At 46.0% G+C, this 16,575-nt stretch overlaps 9 non-coding genes and 1 pseudogene across 9 annotated transcripts; all 10 read left to right on the forward strand.

Moving 5' to 3' along the window:
• The first annotated feature begins 3,156 nt into the window (after positions 1-3,156).
• On the forward strand, positions 3,157-3,320 carry LOC135034411 (U1 spliceosomal RNA). Its single transcript, XR_010229649.1, has one exon. It is a non-coding gene; the product is annotated as a U1 spliceosomal RNA (small nuclear RNA).
• Positions 3,321-3,472: 152 nt separating this feature from the next.
• On the forward strand, positions 3,473-3,635 carry LOC135034350 (U1 spliceosomal RNA). Its single transcript, XR_010229594.1, has one exon. It is a non-coding gene; the product is annotated as a U1 spliceosomal RNA (small nuclear RNA).
• A 674-nt stretch (positions 3,636-4,309) lies between these two features.
• LOC135034337 (U1 spliceosomal RNA) lies at positions 4,310-4,473 on the forward strand. Its single transcript, XR_010229582.1, has one exon. It is a non-coding gene; the product is annotated as a U1 spliceosomal RNA (small nuclear RNA).
• A 152-nt stretch (positions 4,474-4,625) lies between these two features.
• Positions 4,626-4,767, forward strand: LOC135034344 (U1 spliceosomal RNA; annotated as a pseudogene).
• Positions 4,768-5,458: 691 nt separating this feature from the next.
• Positions 5,459-5,622, forward strand: LOC135034397 (U1 spliceosomal RNA). The gene has a single exon (XR_010229636.1). It is a non-coding gene; the product is annotated as a U1 spliceosomal RNA (small nuclear RNA).
• A 152-nt stretch (positions 5,623-5,774) lies between these two features.
• Positions 5,775-5,937, forward strand: LOC135034371 (U1 spliceosomal RNA). Its single transcript, XR_010229614.1, has one exon. It is a non-coding gene; the product is annotated as a U1 spliceosomal RNA (small nuclear RNA).
• A 670-nt stretch (positions 5,938-6,607) lies between these two features.
• Positions 6,608-6,771, forward strand: LOC135034409 (U1 spliceosomal RNA). The gene has a single exon (XR_010229647.1). It is a non-coding gene; the product is annotated as a U1 spliceosomal RNA (small nuclear RNA).
• A 152-nt stretch (positions 6,772-6,923) lies between these two features.
• LOC135034357 (U1 spliceosomal RNA) lies at positions 6,924-7,086 on the forward strand. The gene has a single exon (XR_010229601.1). It is a non-coding gene; the product is annotated as a U1 spliceosomal RNA (small nuclear RNA).
• Positions 7,087-7,757: 671 nt separating this feature from the next.
• Positions 7,758-7,921, forward strand: LOC135034404 (U1 spliceosomal RNA). The gene has a single exon (XR_010229642.1). It is a non-coding gene; the product is annotated as a U1 spliceosomal RNA (small nuclear RNA).
• Positions 7,922-8,073: 152 nt separating this feature from the next.
• LOC135034368 (U1 spliceosomal RNA) lies at positions 8,074-8,236 on the forward strand. The gene has a single exon (XR_010229612.1). It is a non-coding gene; the product is annotated as a U1 spliceosomal RNA (small nuclear RNA).
• The last annotated feature ends 8,339 nt before the right edge of the window (positions 8,237-16,575 follow it).

Consider the following 16,575-nt stretch of genomic DNA (forward strand, 5'->3'; position numbering starts at 1 on the left):
TGACATCACGGAACATGCATAATAGAACAGGCATGCTAGAACATGGGTCTTCAACCTGCGACCCTCCAGCTGCTGTGGAACTACACATCCCAGCATGCCCTGCCTCAGTTTTAGCATACCTTAATAGCAAAACTGTGGCAGGGCATGCTGGGATGTGTAGTTTCACAGCAGCTGGAGGGCCACAGGATGAAGACCCATGTGCTAGAGCCAAGCCGCAGGTACATTGAATGCTAGCAAGCTGAATGTTTAAATCCTTTTTGTTCCGCAGCATTCCAATGCGGAAGATTCCATGGAACCAGAGATTATTCCATTGAGAAGGACATGCTGCCTGGATGACTGCACTGTGCAAATTAAGTCACGAAGCCAGTTGGCTTGTGGGTGGCTCTGGTGACTGGGTGGTTGGGTGGGCGGTGTGTCGGAGGTGGAGCACATGCAAATGAATGTGTATCATCCAGCTAGTGAGAGTGAAAACTCATGCAGGAGTGTGCCTGCTTGTCAGTGGGTTATGCACCTTGCCAGACGTCAAATCTACATGGAGCAGCTGGAGGGGACAAGAGCAGGTTTGCAAAATATAGATAGAAGAGCATATATGCTGGCGCATTCTCCATGATTGTGTCAGCTTATGTTTTGGTGCACTGCACTTTCCTCCACTAAGTTTTAGCTATTTTGGTTAAACGCAAGTGTAGTTGCTTCTCGCCCTTTTGGCTGTGATCTTGTATCGTGGTTGAAGAGTCTGCTGGAGGGATTGTTTTCTTCATTGGCGAGAGACTGAAGATATTCCAGGATGGAAGGCTTGGGAACACTATCCGTTTTTAAGTTGTGGAAGAGTTGAAAGACCGGATTGGACTACATTCTATAGTAAAGGATATCTTTCTATTTATTAATCCTCCCTTTATATGTGTCTGTCTTTCAATAAAGCTTCGGGCTTGTGATTCCCTCACCCTCTTACACTCCACACCCATAGCCTTATTAACTGTTGTATTATTGTATTGTTTAAATGTATAGTGCAGTTCATGATTTATAGTGTAGGCTGGCCTGTGCTGTAGTTCTTGAACTGTACTATACCGACAGCATTTGTATTGTGTTTTATCTGTGCTGCAACACAGTACTTATGTGTGTAATGTTTATGTATGTTTTTTTGCTTCTTTATGTCAATAAAGACTGCTTTTTCAATCCAATATCTGAAAACAATCAATGTTTATCTTTGATGGCAATAGAAGTGGTATGATATTTGCTGCTTTTGAAAGGCAATATCTGATATGTCCCCTATCTGGGAACCATATATTAAATGGCTTTTCAGAAAAGGGAGATGGTAGAAGAGCTTTCAGTACTTGTAGGACCGATGCACATTTCCTATTCTAGCCTCCAAAAACAGATTCAGTTGCATTTTCCAGCGTGTTTTGGATGCGCCTTTGCAAATGTCTTACATCGACAAACTTATTTAGTACTATTTTGCAAATAGGGTTACATTGTTGCAACATTGTGTTCCCTAATTGCTTGATTTTTTAAATGCAACAATTGATAAAGACACCTGATAACTGCTCTGTGGAGTCTTATTTTGTGTCTACTTTTTATCTACATTTAATTCTCTACCTCTAATCAAGGCATTTTTAAGTGCTGGGGGCTGCCAGGACGTGAGGCCTACCTAGACTTTAGATCTGAATTTGAATGTACTTGTGAACTAACTTAATTTCCTACTTCTAAATTCATTCCTAAATTCACTACTTACATGAATCCTGTAGTTGAGCATTTTGGGACTTCGATTGTGGGCATTGTTTTGTGTCCAGATCAGCAGCAGGTGGTGTGCATTTGCTGGAAAGGCATCGAAGACCTCCGATATGCTGCATCTCCTGATGTGTGTCTCCCTCAAGTGTCTGTCAGCAAATGCCTGCTAGACACCCCATTCCAAGCTGATTGTGACATCACGGTACATGCATCATAGAACAGGCATGCTAGAACATGGGTCTTCAACCTGCGACCCTCCAGCTGCTGTGGAACTACATATCCCAGCATGCCCTGCCTCAGTTTTAGCATACCTTAATAGCAAAAATGTGGCAGGGCATGCTGGGATGTGTAGTTTCACAGCAGCTGGAGGGCCACAGGATGAAGACCAATGTGCTAAAGCCAAGCCGCAGGTACATTGAATGCTAGCAAGCTGAATATTTAAATCCTTTTTATTCCGCAGCATTCCAATGTGGAAGATTCCATGGAACCAGAGATCCTTCCATTGAGAAGGACATGCTGCCTGGATGACTACACTGTGCAAATTAAATCACGGAGCCAGTTGGCTTGTGGGTGGCTCTGGTCACTGGGTGGTTGGGTGGGTGGTGTGTCGGAGGTGGAGCACATGCAAATGATTGTGTATCATCCAGCTAGTGAGAGAGAAAACTCATGCAGGAGTGTGCCTGCTTGTCAGTGGGTTATGCACCTTTCCAGACATCAAATCTACATGGAGCAGCTGGAGAGGACAAGAGCAGGTTTGCAAAATATAGACAGAAGAGCTCTCCAGCCTAGTTTGCTGTCTGTTTCCACTTCTCTTTTCTTGAGCCGCTCCCTTCTATGCCCTTGCGCACTATCCTGACTTCTCCCATCTGCTTACTTTGTGCCTTCCAACGCACAATGCGAACTACAGGTAGTGCTGCAGGGCCCACACCCTTTTACTTGCCATACAGAGCAGCTCTGGAGCTGTTACAGTGCCCAGCTTCTGCAAGAAATCAGCTTGAATGCTTCAGGGGCTGGGGCATAGCCAACATGAGCCCCACACCGAAGGAGGGTGGAGGTGTTTAATGCGAACTAGGGGTCATCCAAGCGCCGCAAAAGGCCGCCATGCCCTGCACGCCCCTTTTCTCTTTTCATATGCAGACGAGGGTTGAAGCCAACTTTGACCCACTGCTTGGATGACATCACCATATGCAAATCCATCTGCTGCAGGTCTTCCCCCAGGAATGCTTGCACTAGTTGTTGCATTTGGTTTGTTGTTTGGGGGTGCTTCAGTATTAGGCAGCCTTCTGCCCTCCCATGTTCATCTGAAAATATGTGTTCTACCTGCAGTTGTTGTCCGCCGAATGAGAGTTCCCTTGTGCTGCCTCAGTGGAATCTTCTTTACTTGACAGAGATGTGCCTGAGCAGCGGCCCTCCCCAGCCCTATCCCAAATCATACTTATTTTGCATAGGAGATACCATGGTCATGAAGATTGTTCTCCCAGGTTGAGGTTCATTCATTGCATTCTTGGTATGCTGACCCCTGTGATTTCCCCAAATGTGGGAAACTTGACTGCATTATTTGTGGTAGTGGGGGACTGTGTTTGTGCTTTCCTCTGGTCAGCTCTGGTAAAAGTCAGATTTCTTTGTCTCAGATCTTCCTCTAGCCTTGTTCTTCTTTCGAGAGTTCCCTTGTGCTGCCTCAGTTGGATCTCCTTTACTTGACAGGGGGGTGCCCAAGCAGCGACCCTCCCCAGCTCTAGCCCAACTCCTACTTACCTGCCAGGTGAGATACTATGATCATGAAGGTGCTTCTCCCAGGGCAAGGCTTACCCATTGCTCTCTGGGTGTGCTGCCCCTGTGATTTCCCCAAATGTGGGAAACTTGACTGCATAATTTGTGTTTCCACTGGTCGGCTTTCATATAATTCAGATCTCTTTGTCTCAGGTCTCTCTCCAGCCTAGTTTGCAGTCTGTTTCCACTTCTTTTTTTTTGAGCCCCTCCCTTCTATACCCTTGTGCACTATCCTGACTTCTCCTCCTGTCTGCTTACTTTGTGCCTTCCAATGCACAATGCAAACTACAGGTAGTGCTGCAGGGCCCACAAACTTTTACTTGCATTACAGAGCAGCTCTGGAGCTGTTACAGTGCCAAGCTGCTGCAAGAAATCAGCTTGAATGCTTCAGGGGCTGGGGCATTGCCAACATGAGCCCCACACCGAAGGAGGGTGGGGGTGTTTAATGCGAACTAAGGGTCATCCAAGCGCCGCAAATGGCCGCCATTCCCTGCATACCCCTTTTCTCTTTCCATATGCAGATGAGGGTTCCAGCTAACTTTGGCCCACTGCTTGGATGACATCACTGTATGCAAATCCGTCTTCTGCAGACCTTCCCCCAGGAATGCTTGTACTAGTTGTTGCATTTGGTTTGTTGTTTGGGGGTGCTTCAGTATTAGGCAGCCTTCTGCCCTCCCATGTTCATCTGAAAATATGTGTTCTCCCTGCAGTTGTTGTCCCCAGATGAGAGTTCCCTTGTGCTGCCTCAGTTGAATCTCCTTTACTTGACAGAGATGTGCCTGAGCAGCGGCCCTCCCCAGCCCTATCCCAAAGCATACTTATTTTGCATAGGAGATATCATGGTAATGAAGACTGTTATCCCAGGGTGAGGTTCATTCATTGCATTCTGGGTATGCTGACCCCTGTGATTTCCCCAAATGTGGGAAACTCGACTTCATTATTTGTGGTAGTGGGGGACTGTGTTTGTGCTTTCCTCTGGTCAGCTCTGGTAAAAGTCAGATTTATTTGTCTCAGATCTTCCTCTAGCCTTGTTCTTCTTTCGAGAGTTCCCTTGTGCTGACTCAGTTGGATCTCCTTCACTTGACAGGGAAGTGCCCGAGCAGCGACCCTACCCAGCTCTAGCCCAACTCCTACTTACCTGCCAGGTGAGATACTATGATCATGAAGGTGCTTCTCCCAGGGCAAGGCTCACCCATTGCACTCTGGGTGTGCTGCTCTTGCGATTTCCCCAAATGTGGAAAACTTGACTGCATAATTTGTGTTTCCCCTGGTCGGCTCTCGTATAATTTAGATCGCTTTGTCTCAGGTCTCTCTCCAGCCTAGTTTGCTGTCTGTTTCCACTTCTCTTTTCTTGAGCCGCTCCCTTCTATGCCCTTGCACACTATTATGACCTCTCCTGTCTGCTTACTTTGTGCCTTCCAACGTCAATGCAAACTACAGGTAGTGCTGCAGGGCCCACACCCTTTTACATGCTTTACAGAGCAGCTCTGGAGCTGTTACAGTGCCCAGCTGCTGCAAGAAATCAGCTTGAATGCTTCAGGGGCTGGGGCATAGCCAACATGAGCCCCACACCGAAGGAGGGTGGAGGTGTTTAATGTGAATTAGGGGTCATCCAAGCGCCGCAAAAGGCCGCCATGCCCTGCACATCCCTTTTTTCTTTTCATATGCAGACGAGGGTTGAAGCCAACTTTGACCCACTGCTTGGATGACATCACCATATGCAAATCCATCTGCTGCAGGCCTTCCCCCAGGAATGCTTGCACTAGTTGTTGCATTTGGTTTGTTGTTTGGGGGTGCTTCAGTATTAGGGAGCCTTCTGCCCTCCCATGTTCATCTGAAAATATGTGTTCTCCCTGCAGTTGTTGTCCCCAGATGAGAGTTCCCTTGTGCTGCCTCAGTTGAATCTCCTTTACTTGACAGAGATGTGCCTGAGCAGCGGCCCTCCCCAGCTCTATCCCAAATCATACTTATTTTGCATAGGAGATACCATGGTCATGAAGATTGTTCTCCCAGGTTGAGGTTCATTCATTGCATTCTGGGTATGCTGACCCCTGTGATTTCCCCAAATGTGGGAAACTTGACTGCATTATTTGTGGTAGTGGGGGACTGTGTTTGTGCTTTCCTCTGGTCAGCTCTGGTAAAAGTCCGATTTCTTTGTCTCAGATCTTCCTCTAGCCTTGTTCTTCTTTCGAGAGTTCCCTTGTGCTGCCTCAGTTGGATCTCCTTCACTTGACAGGGGGGTGCCCGAGCAGCGACCCTCCCCAGCTCTAGCCCAACTCCTACTTACCTGCCAGGTGAGATACTATGATCATGTAGGTGCTTCTCCCAGAGCAAGGCTCACCCATTGCACTCTGGGTGTGCTGCCCCTGTGATTTCCCCAAATGTGGGAAACTTGACAGCATAATTTGTGTTTCCCCTGGTCGGCTCTCGTATAATTCAGATCTCTTTGTCTCAGGTCTCTCTCCAGCCTAGTTTGCTGTCTGTTTCCACTTCTCTTTTCTTGAGCCGCTCCCTTCTATGCCCTTGCGCACTATTCTGACCTCTCCTGTCTGCTTACTTTGTGCCTTCCAACGCACAATGCAAATTACAGGTAGTGCTGCAGGGCCCACACCCTTTTACATGCTTTACAGAGCAGCTCTGGAGCTGTTACAGTGCCCAGCTGCTGCAAGAAATCAGCTTGAATGCTTCAGGGGCTGGGGCATAGCCAACATGAGCCCCACACCGAAGGAGGGTGGAGGTGTTTAATGCGAATTAGGGGTCATCCAAGCGCCGCAAAAGGCCGCCATTCCCTGCACATCCCTTTTTTCTTTTCATATGCAGACGAGGGTTGAAACCAACTTTGACCCACTGCTTGGATGACATCACCATATGCAAATCCATCTGCTGCAGGCCTTCCCCAGGAATGCTTGCACTAGTTGTTGCATTTGGTTTGTTGTTTGGGGGTGCTTCAGTATTAGTCAGCCTTCTGCCCTCCCATGTTCATCTGAAAATATGTGTTCTCCCTGCAGTTGTTGTCCCAAGATTAGAGTTCCCTTGTGCTGCCTCAGTTGAATCGCCTTTACTTGACAGAGATGTGCATGAGCAGCGGCCCTCCCCAGCCCTATCCCAAATCATACTTATTTTGCATAGGAGATACCATGGTCATGAAGATTGTTCTCCCAGGGTGAGGTTCATTCATTGCATTCTGGGTATGCTGACCCCTGTGATTTCCCCAAATGTTGGAAACTCGACTGCATTATTGATGGTAGTGGGGGGCTGTGTTTGTGCTTTCCTCTGGTCAGCTCTGGTAAAAGTCAGATTTCTTTGTCTCAGATCTTCCTCTAGCCTTGTTCTTCTTTCGAGAGTTCCCTTGTGCTGCCTCAGTTGGATCTCCTTCACTTGACAGGGGGGTGCCCGAGCAGCGACCCTCCCCAGCTCTAGCCCAACTCCTACTTACCTGCCAGGTGAGATACTATGATCATGTAGGTGCTTCTCCCAGGGCAAGGCTCACCCATCGCACTCTGGGTGTGCTGCCCCTGTGATTTCCCCAAATGTGGGAAACTTGACTGCATAATTTGTGTTTCCCCTGGTCGGCTCTCGTATAATTCAGATGTCTTTGTCTCAGGTCTCTCTCCAGCCTAGTTTGCTGTCTGTTTCCACTTCTCTTTTCTTGAGCCGCTCCCTTCTATGCCCTTGCGCACTATCCTGACTTCTCCCGTCTGCTTACTTTGTGCCTTCCAACGCACAATGCGAACTACAGGTAGTGCTGCAGTGCCCACACCCTTTTACTTGCCTTACAGAGCAGCTCTGGAGCTGTTACAGTGCCCAGCTGCTGCAAGAAATCAGCTTGAATGCTTCAGGGGCTGGGGCATAGCCAACATGAGCCCCACACCGAAGGAGGGTGGGGGTGTTTAATGCGAACTAGGGGTCATCCAAGCGCCGCAAAAGGCCGCCATGCCCTGCACGCCCCTCTTCTCTATTCATATGCTGATGAGTGTTGAAGCCAACTTTGACCCACTGCTTGGATGACATCACCATATGCAAATCCATCTGCTGCAGGCCTTCCCCCAGGAATGCTTGCACTAGTTGTTGCATTTGGTTTGTTGTTTGGGGGTGCTTCAGTATTAGGCAGCCTTCTGCCCTCCCATGTTCATCTGAAAATATGTGTACCTCCTGCAGTTGTTGTCCCCAGATGAGAGTTCCCTTGTGCTGCCTCAGTTGAATCTCCTTTACTTGACAGAGATGTGCCTGAGCAGCGGCCCTCTCCAGCCCTATCCCAAATCATACTTATTTTGCATAGGAGATACCATGGTCATGAAGATTGTTCTCCCAGGGTGAGGTTCATTCATTGCATTCTGGGTATGCTGACCCCTGTTATTTCCCCAAATGTGGTAAACTTGACAGCATTATTTGTGGTAGTGGGGGACTGTGTTTGTGCTTTCCTCTGGTCAGCTCTGGTAAAAGTCAGATTTCTTTGTCTCAGATCTTCCTCTAGCCTTGTTCTTCTTTCGAGAGTTCCCTTGTGCTGCCTCAGTTGGATCTCCTTCACTTGACAGGGGGGTGCCCGAGCAGCGACCCTCCCCAGCTCTAGCCCAACTCCTACTTACCTGCTAGGTGAGATACTATGATCATGAAGGTGCTTCTCCCAGGGCAAGGCTCACCAATTGCACTCTGGGTGTGCTGCTCCTGCGATATCCCCAAATGTGGGAAACTTGACTGCATAATTTGTGTTTCCCCTGGTCGGCTCTCGTATAATTCAGATCTCTTTGTCTCATGTCTCTCTCCAGCCTAGTTTGCTGTCTGTTTACACTTCTCTTTTCTTGAGCCACTCCCTTCTATGCCCTTGCGCACTATCTTGACTTCTCCCGTCTGCTTACTTTGTGCCTTCCAACGCACAATGCGAACTACAGGTAGTGCTGCAGGGCCCACACCCTTTTAGTTGCCTTACAGAGCAGCTCTGGAGCTATTACAGTGCCTAGCTGCTGCAAGTAATCAGCTTGAATGCTTCAGGGGCTGGGGCATAGCCAACATGAGCCCCACACCGAAGTAGGGTGGAGGTGTTTAATGTGAATTAGGGGTCATCCAAGCGCCGCAAAAGGCCGCCATGCCCTGCACGCCCCTTTTCTCTTTTCATATGCAGACGAGGGTTGAAGCCAACTTTGACCCACTGCTTGGATGACATCACCATATGCAAATCCATCTGCTGCAGGCCTTCCCCCAGGAATGCTTGTACTAGTTGTTGCATTTGGTTTGTTGTTTGGGGGTGCTTCAGTATTAGGCAGCCTTCTGCCCTCCCATGTTCATCTGAAAATATGTGTTCTCCCTGCAGTTGTTGTCCCCAGATGAGAGTTCCCTTGTGCTGCCTCAGTTGAATCTCCTTTACTTGACAAGGGAGGCATTTTGGATTTTTTCTTTGGGTACCCTTACACCTGATGGGCTGAATGAGAGCATCGAACTGAACAACATTGGCAGTCTCTGAAGATTTTATCTATTGATTTACCTAATATATTATTTATTTAATATCCATTTATTGTATGTTTAATAAATAAACAAAATTATTAGAAGTAGCTATTTTGGAAACAGCTTTCCTCTTAGGATGAAACTGTATAATCCTGTTGTGTGTGTTCCTTTAAAGTTCTTTAGTAAAATCCACTAGTAATGATGAACATCAGATTTCTTCCTCCATCCTCTTTTTACACTTTCTCTTGGTTCTATATATATATTTTTTTTTTCTATTTTTATTTTCCCCCCCTCCTTCTCCCAAAAGGCCCCCCTCCCTCCCCCCCTCCCTGTTTTAAATTTTAAAATCTTTAAATATTTAAATCTTCGAATCCTTAAATTCTCTGTTTAATATTTATTTTTTCTTCAATTCTTTTTGTTGTTTAAACAGCAATGTAATTATTCCAGGGGTTAAAATAATGAAATATAGAAATAATATTAACAAAAATTAAAGGTAAAAGTGAATTGATAGAATGATCCCATTAAAAGTAAATAAATAATATGGATGTTAAGCTGAGCGGGTTGGATTCGAACATGGGACTAGCTGCATAGAGTGCATTTGATGTTTCCCCTGCGCCACAAGAAATGCTTTAGTAGTGGCATGGATTTATGTTACCCTAAAAGGTTTTGATAAAGCTAAATATTTATCTTACTTAAAACCCTTTAAGAGGCCTAAGAACACTGTACGCTATTGACGTATGGAGTACCGTAAGGGTACGCACGTTGCGTAGCAATCGCTTAGCGTAGCGTACGCTCGGGACCACGAGGAGATCACCAGCGGCGCAGACGCTCACAATGTTAAACCTTTACATGTAAACCATGAACAATGTATTATACAGGAAAAACCTTAGTGTAATAGTGGGGTGTAGATGCAACACAATGTAACCTTATTAACTTAAAGCTGTTCGAGCGTCTCCGACAGACCTGAGAATACTTAACACCATAAGAAATACACAAATGCCGGGCTTAGGGTCTAACGCCTTATATGAATGTTATACTTGCAAAAGAATAATACAATACAAATCATACACTACCAATATAACATAGACTAACTAACCAGATAACTACACAGGAAATACAATACAATACAAGTACGTTTAAGGAAAAAAATGAGAGAAAGAGGAGAGGAGAGAGAGAGAGATATGGCCCACAATACCAATAAATACAATATGATTGCGGAGAAAAACTTACGCACAAGGGGAACGATCGCATGCGCCTCTGGATATCCAGCTCCCGATTATCAGCAATGAGAACCGCTGAAGAGTGAGAGCTGGATATGATCGGCTTGTCTATTTATGCCCCACACACACAATACAATTCAATGGTCCCTACAATCTCATTGTTCATTGGACACAGGAATTCGTCTTCGCATTATAACAAAAGGTTATAGGTTGATTCATACAGGTGGGCTGTGACTATTTCCAACTGCTCAGGTGGGTGGGAAACTAGGTTTCCCGCCGCATGGATAAGTAAGTGCAAATAATAGTAAAAGTACATAAACTTCTTATGTCCATAACTATTCGCACGAGCGATTAATTTGCTTCAAACCAACACCGGAATATTGCTAATTAAATACTCTTCCGATGGATACTAAACACCACTGTATGACTCATGTCTGACCCTTCGTATCAAACAAAGAGGGATCTCTCTGTCCATGAACATGCTATATTAACTAAACTTTCAGATTCTATCAAAGGGACCATAATCTACAAAATACATTATATGGTTAAAATATATATCGATTGAGTCGCCCGCTAGACGCATACAAACTCTACCGTAAATCCGCATATCGTGCGCCTGCGGGTGCACGCGACTGCGAGTATGCGCACGCACGGGAGAGCTCTTGCACGCGCAGCGGGAGCTCGCATGAGGTGCAGATATGGCAGTGTGCATAGTGATATTTTTCTGACTTTGACAGTCCACCCTTTGGCAGTCAACAATAACTGCCACTTCCTAAAACATTTCAAAACGAGAAAAATATATATCAAGTGTAAATACATTTCTATGATTGGGTAAGGGAGGAGAGGAGAAGGTAGGAAAAGGGTATGACCTATTGAGATAGCAGAAGCATGTGTGTATGAATCCATGTTTGGGGGGTCATGTATCATCGTGCCGTACGTGTTTTAAATCAAGCTTCGAGGTATTGCGAAGTATACATTTGAATTCCTTCTTATCCCGTGGTACGGGTCTGTGGATGGGCTGTCAAACTTTACCGAGCTCTTTTCGGCTGTGGTTGTAACAAAATGGGGGAGCACATTTTAGTTGATGATACATGAATGGGGGAATATGTGAATGCTGATATCTGTGCGGGTATTCCCTATCGACTATGGGGTAAATTTACTAAGATTCGTGTTTTCCCGTTTCAGGTCAAAGTTCAATCACGAATGACATCGAAAGTGTAAAACTGCAACTTTTTAAATTTGTTACGACGGATTTACTAAGCTGTCGTATTCGGGTTTTTCTTTTGTTCCGATGTCGATGTCATTCGTGTTTTTTTTTTTATTTTTACGGCAGTGATTAGCAAAACACTGCCGACTTTTTTACAATGAATCTCGGCCGGATCTGTGTGATCCGTGCTGGGGTTCATTTTTTTTTTTTTTTAAATTAAACACTGTAAAATCCAAAAAAAAAATTGCGTGGGGTCCCCTCTCCTAAGCATAACCAGCCTCGGGCTCTTTGAGCCGATCCTGGTTGCAGAAATATGGGGAAAAAATTGACAGGGGTTCCCCCATATTTAAGCAACCAGCATCGGGCTCTGCGCCTGGTCCTGGTTCCAAAAATACGGGGGACAAAAAGAGTAGGGGTCCCCCGTATTTTTAAAACCAGCACCGGGCTCCACTAGCTGGACAGATAATGCCACAGCCGGGGGTCACTTTTATATAGTGCCCTGCGGCCGTGGCATCAAAAATCCAACTAGTCACCCCTGGCCGGGGTACCCTGGGGGAGTGGGGACCCCTTCAATCAAGGGGTCCCCCCCCCAGCCACCCAAGGGCCAGGGGTAAAGCCCGAGGCTGTCCCCCCCATCCAATGGGCTGCGGATGGGGGGGCTGATAGCCTTTTGTGATAATGAAAAGATATTGTTTTTAGTAGCAGTACTACAAGGCCCAGCAAGCCTCCCCCGCATGCTGGTACTTGGAGAACCACAAGTACCAGCATGCGGCGGAAAAACGGGCCCGCTGGTACCTGTAGTACTACTACTAAAAAAAATACCCAAAAAAAGACAAGACACACACACCGTGAAAGTAAAGATTTATTACATACATGCACACAAACATACATACATACTTACCTTATGTTCACACGAGGGTCTGTCCTCTTCTCCAGTAGAATCCAAGGGGTACCTGTTGAATAAATTCTACTCACCAGATCCCGGGTCCCAGGGTCCTCGGGGCAACCATTTGTAATCCAGGTACTTGCATAAAATAACAAAACGGAAAGCCGAGCCACGAACTGAAAGGGGCCCCATGTTTTCACATGGGACTCCTTTCCCCGAATGCCTGAAACCCACTCTGACTTCTGTCATAGTGGGTTTCTTCAGCCAATCAGGGAGCGCCACGTTGTAGCACTCTCCTGATCGGCTGTGTGCTCCTGTACTGAGTGACAGGCGGCACACGGCAGTGTTACAATGTAGCGCCTATGCGCTACATTGTAACCAATGGTGGGAACTTTCTGCCCTGCGGTTGACCTAAAGTGACATCACCGCTGAGCAGAAAGTTCCCACCATTGGTTACACTGGAGCGCATAGGCGCTACATTGTAACACTGCTGTGTGCCGCCTGTCACTCAGTACAGGAGCACACAGCCGATCAGGAGTGTGCTACAACGTGGCGCTCCCTGATTGGCTGAAGAAACCCACTTAGACAGAAGTCAGAGTGGGTTTCAGGCATTCGGGGAAAGGAGTCCCATGTGAAAACATGGGGCCCCTTTCAGTTCGTGGCTCGGCTTTCCGTTTTGTTATTTTATGCAAGTACCTGGATTACAAATGGTTGCCCCGAGGACCCTGGGACCCGGGATCTGGTGAGTAGAATTTATTCAACAGGTACCCCTTGGATTCTACTGGAGAAGAGGACAGACCCTCGTGTGAACATAAGGTAAGTATGTATGTATGTTTGTGTGCATGTATGTAATAAATCTTTACTTTCACGGTGTGTGTGTCTTGTCTTTTTTTGGGTATTTTTTTAGTAGTAGTACTACAGGTACCAGTGGGCCCGTTTTTCCGCCGCATGCTGGTACTTGTGGTTCTCCAAGTACCAGCATGCGGGGGAGGCTTGCTGGACCTTGTAGTACTGCTACTAAAAACAATATCTTTTCATTATCACAAAAGGCTATCAGCCCCCCCATCCGCAGCCCATTGGATGGGGGGGGACAGCCTCGGGCTTCACCCCTGGCCCTTGGGTGGCTGGGGGGGACCCAATGATTGAAGGGGTCCCCACTCCCCCAGGGTACCCCGGCCAGGGGTGACTAGTTGGATTTTTGATTCCACGGCCGCAGGGCACTATATCAAAGTGACCCCCGGCTGTGGCATTATCTGTCCAGCTAGTGGAGCCCGGTGCTGGTTTTAAAAATACGGGGGACCCCTACTCTTTTTGTCCCCCGTATTTTTGGAACCAGGACCAGGCGCAGAGCCCGATGCTGGTTGCTTAAATATGGGGGAACCCCTGTCAATTTTTCCCCCATATTTCTGCAACCAGGATCGGCTCAAAGAGCCCGAGGCTGGTTATGCTTAGGAGGGGGGACCCCACGCAATTTTTTTTAAGAAAATAACCACTTTCCAACCCCTTCCCACTGATATACATGCACGGATCTCAAGGATCCGTGCATGCCTATACAATCACGGATTAAAAAAGCAGGTCTGTTTTTTTTTAGCACTTTTTTACGAGTTGTAATTTTTCACGGCAGTGTTTGTTTTTTTTTTGCTTTGCACTTCTTAGTAAATTACCGAGATTCATACTTAAACAGCCGCGTTTTGACCGATGGTGTATTCATTTGTATTTTTTTTGTTGGACTTCCAAAAAATTACAAATGCCCTCATCACTGCCGTGATTATTGCTTAGTAAATTACCGAGATGACACTTTGATAAAAAAACGGCATCTTGGTCAAAATCGGGACCTTAGTAAATTTACCCCTATGTGTGTAATTACCTGAAGGTTGTAGAGATGAAGATAAGACACAATTATGGTAAATGCAGTGGTATTCTATGTCAGGTTAATGAACATTTGTCGGTTGAAGTCTTGTTCGGTGTCTGTTGAATGCAGTCTTCTTTGGGCTTTTGTCAAAAGGTGTGGGCAAAAAGCTTTGTCAATGTCCATAGACTTACAAAAGTGTTGGGCTAGCGTAATTTTAAAATTTCTAGGGAAACTGGGGGTCTATGGCATAGTTCATCAAATATCTGTGTATAAGGTTGTCAAAACTTCTTCTTTAATCCATCAGTTGTCTGTATACAGGGTCATCAAATTCCTCGTCAAAAAGTGGGTCTTTTTACCTTGGAAAAACCGGAAAAACAGGTGAAAGAAACGGACCGTATAATCGCATTTTCATCACATCATTGTTTCTACAGTTGGGTCATAAATCAAATCCATTGGAATTACAATTTCCTCACTCCTTAGACTCATTACCCTGGTACTACGTTTGCACTTCATTAAAGCCTGACTGCATCTAAATGTCAAGCCAATCGTTATGACAACACCTAAGATACATAGAAGAAACTTCCCTACATCCATTATGACTCCTTGAGCCCATTCTCCTAAACCAGAGAACCAATTTCACGGGTTCAACCATGACACCCAACCAGTCAGCTCATTACCCACAGCAGCAAGGGTGAGATTGTGTCTCCTGCGAAATTCCCACTTTAATTGGAGAATATCGTCCATCTTTTGGTCTATGACCTCGACCGGATCCTCGGTACTATTCGTTATATATGTGCAGCATTTCACGCCGTACTGCGTTGCCAGTGTGATACAATATCCACCTGTTACTGCTGTGAGATAATTAAGAACCATTCTATGCTGAACCAGTTCTGTTTTATAAGCTTGAAGCTCTCTTCCAGTATACCTAAAAGTGTCATCATACATTTCTGTGATATTGTCTAACAAATTTGCAAGCGCAGATATGTATTTATAATTCAACACTCCTCTGGCGGTGCGAGTGATGTCTAACGCGAGTAGAACCTGAATCCCGGTGGATTCATGGATCATGTCAGAGGCCGGATGCTCTGTTCTTTCTATCAGGTGCCGTTTAACTATGTGCTCGTAATGAGTATGAGTATAAGGAGCTTGGGCACCACGGTGTATATCTTTCATTTTGGCATGTGATACAGTCATTACTTCAGGCAGTACTTTTCCAATATAACACAATCCTTCAGAGTTTGGGGCAAGCCACTTATACGCCTTCCTCCCGCATATGAAATAGGCATCATCGGGGAGAACATATGGGACGGAGTAGGACATAACCATATTACACATCTTCCATGTGAAATCTCCTAACCCTAATTCTCCCATCTGTCTGGTACACGTATCAGTTTGTACGATATGTGCACAGTATCCTGGTGATACCTCTCCAACTCTCGTAATCCTACTTCCTAGGGTATACCTATATCGGAAAGATTTTTCTCTACTGGCTATGTGGCGTATAAGCTCTGTATCTGTCGGCATTCTATCTGCTCTATATGAAAAGGTCATGGTTTGGTTACTCCATGACACTTCCCAATTTCCCGGCTTTCGGGGATTGGAAATGTTAAAACATATTAGGGATCTATCCACATGATATTGGTGGAGCTTCAAACTAGGAGGACTGGAGATATTAAACCTCCTGTCCACCGGTCCCCCACCCTTTAGCTCAAGTACCTCCCCTACCATTAAAGGAAATGGTACTAGTCCTGATTTGCTATGACCTTGAGGTACTTGAGAGCATACCCAACAATCTGTTTGATTTAACACACTACCCACTAAGGAGTGATAGTCACTCAAGGGCTGCCGGTCCATGTGGATATTAAAACTGGATTGGCATTTCTTGATGCACCCATCCTCAACTACATTGTCACAGAGCCTACAGATACAGTTTTCTTCAGCTAACAATCCTTCACAATTCCTTCTATTGTCAATGCTATCGGATCGTTTTCTGATACTCGCCTTTACTTGTTGGTTAAGTTGTTCTTGGAAAACTACGCCTCCATCTTTGTCATCAGAACCCATTCCAGAACCTTTCTCGACCTCCATGGTACTCTCGCCGGAACAGACTGCTCTGGTCAACATCATGGTCAACAGGAAAATCCGGATCACAGTCTCTTTGGGCAAGTCCATCTTATAGGAGGAAACGAAGAAGAATGAGAAGGGGGAAAAATAATTTGAGGGAGAGGGGATGGGAAGTGGAGAAAAACAATAAAAGGGAACAGGGAATCGACAACTGCTTTTGATCTTGTGATTTTCAATGCTCAGGTGCCGCCTCAGTCCTCCTGGAACAGACACTCCAGTGATACAACTTCCTCTACCGTCTGTTCCTTATCACGGGACCTCTCTGGATCAGCAACCTTCTTACAATGGGACGAATGAACCCAAGTCTCTCTCTGGACAACCTTCAATGCTGTAGTGCTAGTCAATAAGACTT

Source organism: Pseudophryne corroboree, unplaced genomic scaffold (genome assembly GCF_028390025.1).
Source record: "Pseudophryne corroboree isolate aPseCor3 unplaced genomic scaffold, aPseCor3.hap2 scaffold_581, whole genome shotgun sequence".
Classification (NCBI taxonomy): domain Eukaryota; kingdom Metazoa; phylum Chordata; class Amphibia; order Anura; family Myobatrachidae; genus Pseudophryne; species Pseudophryne corroboree.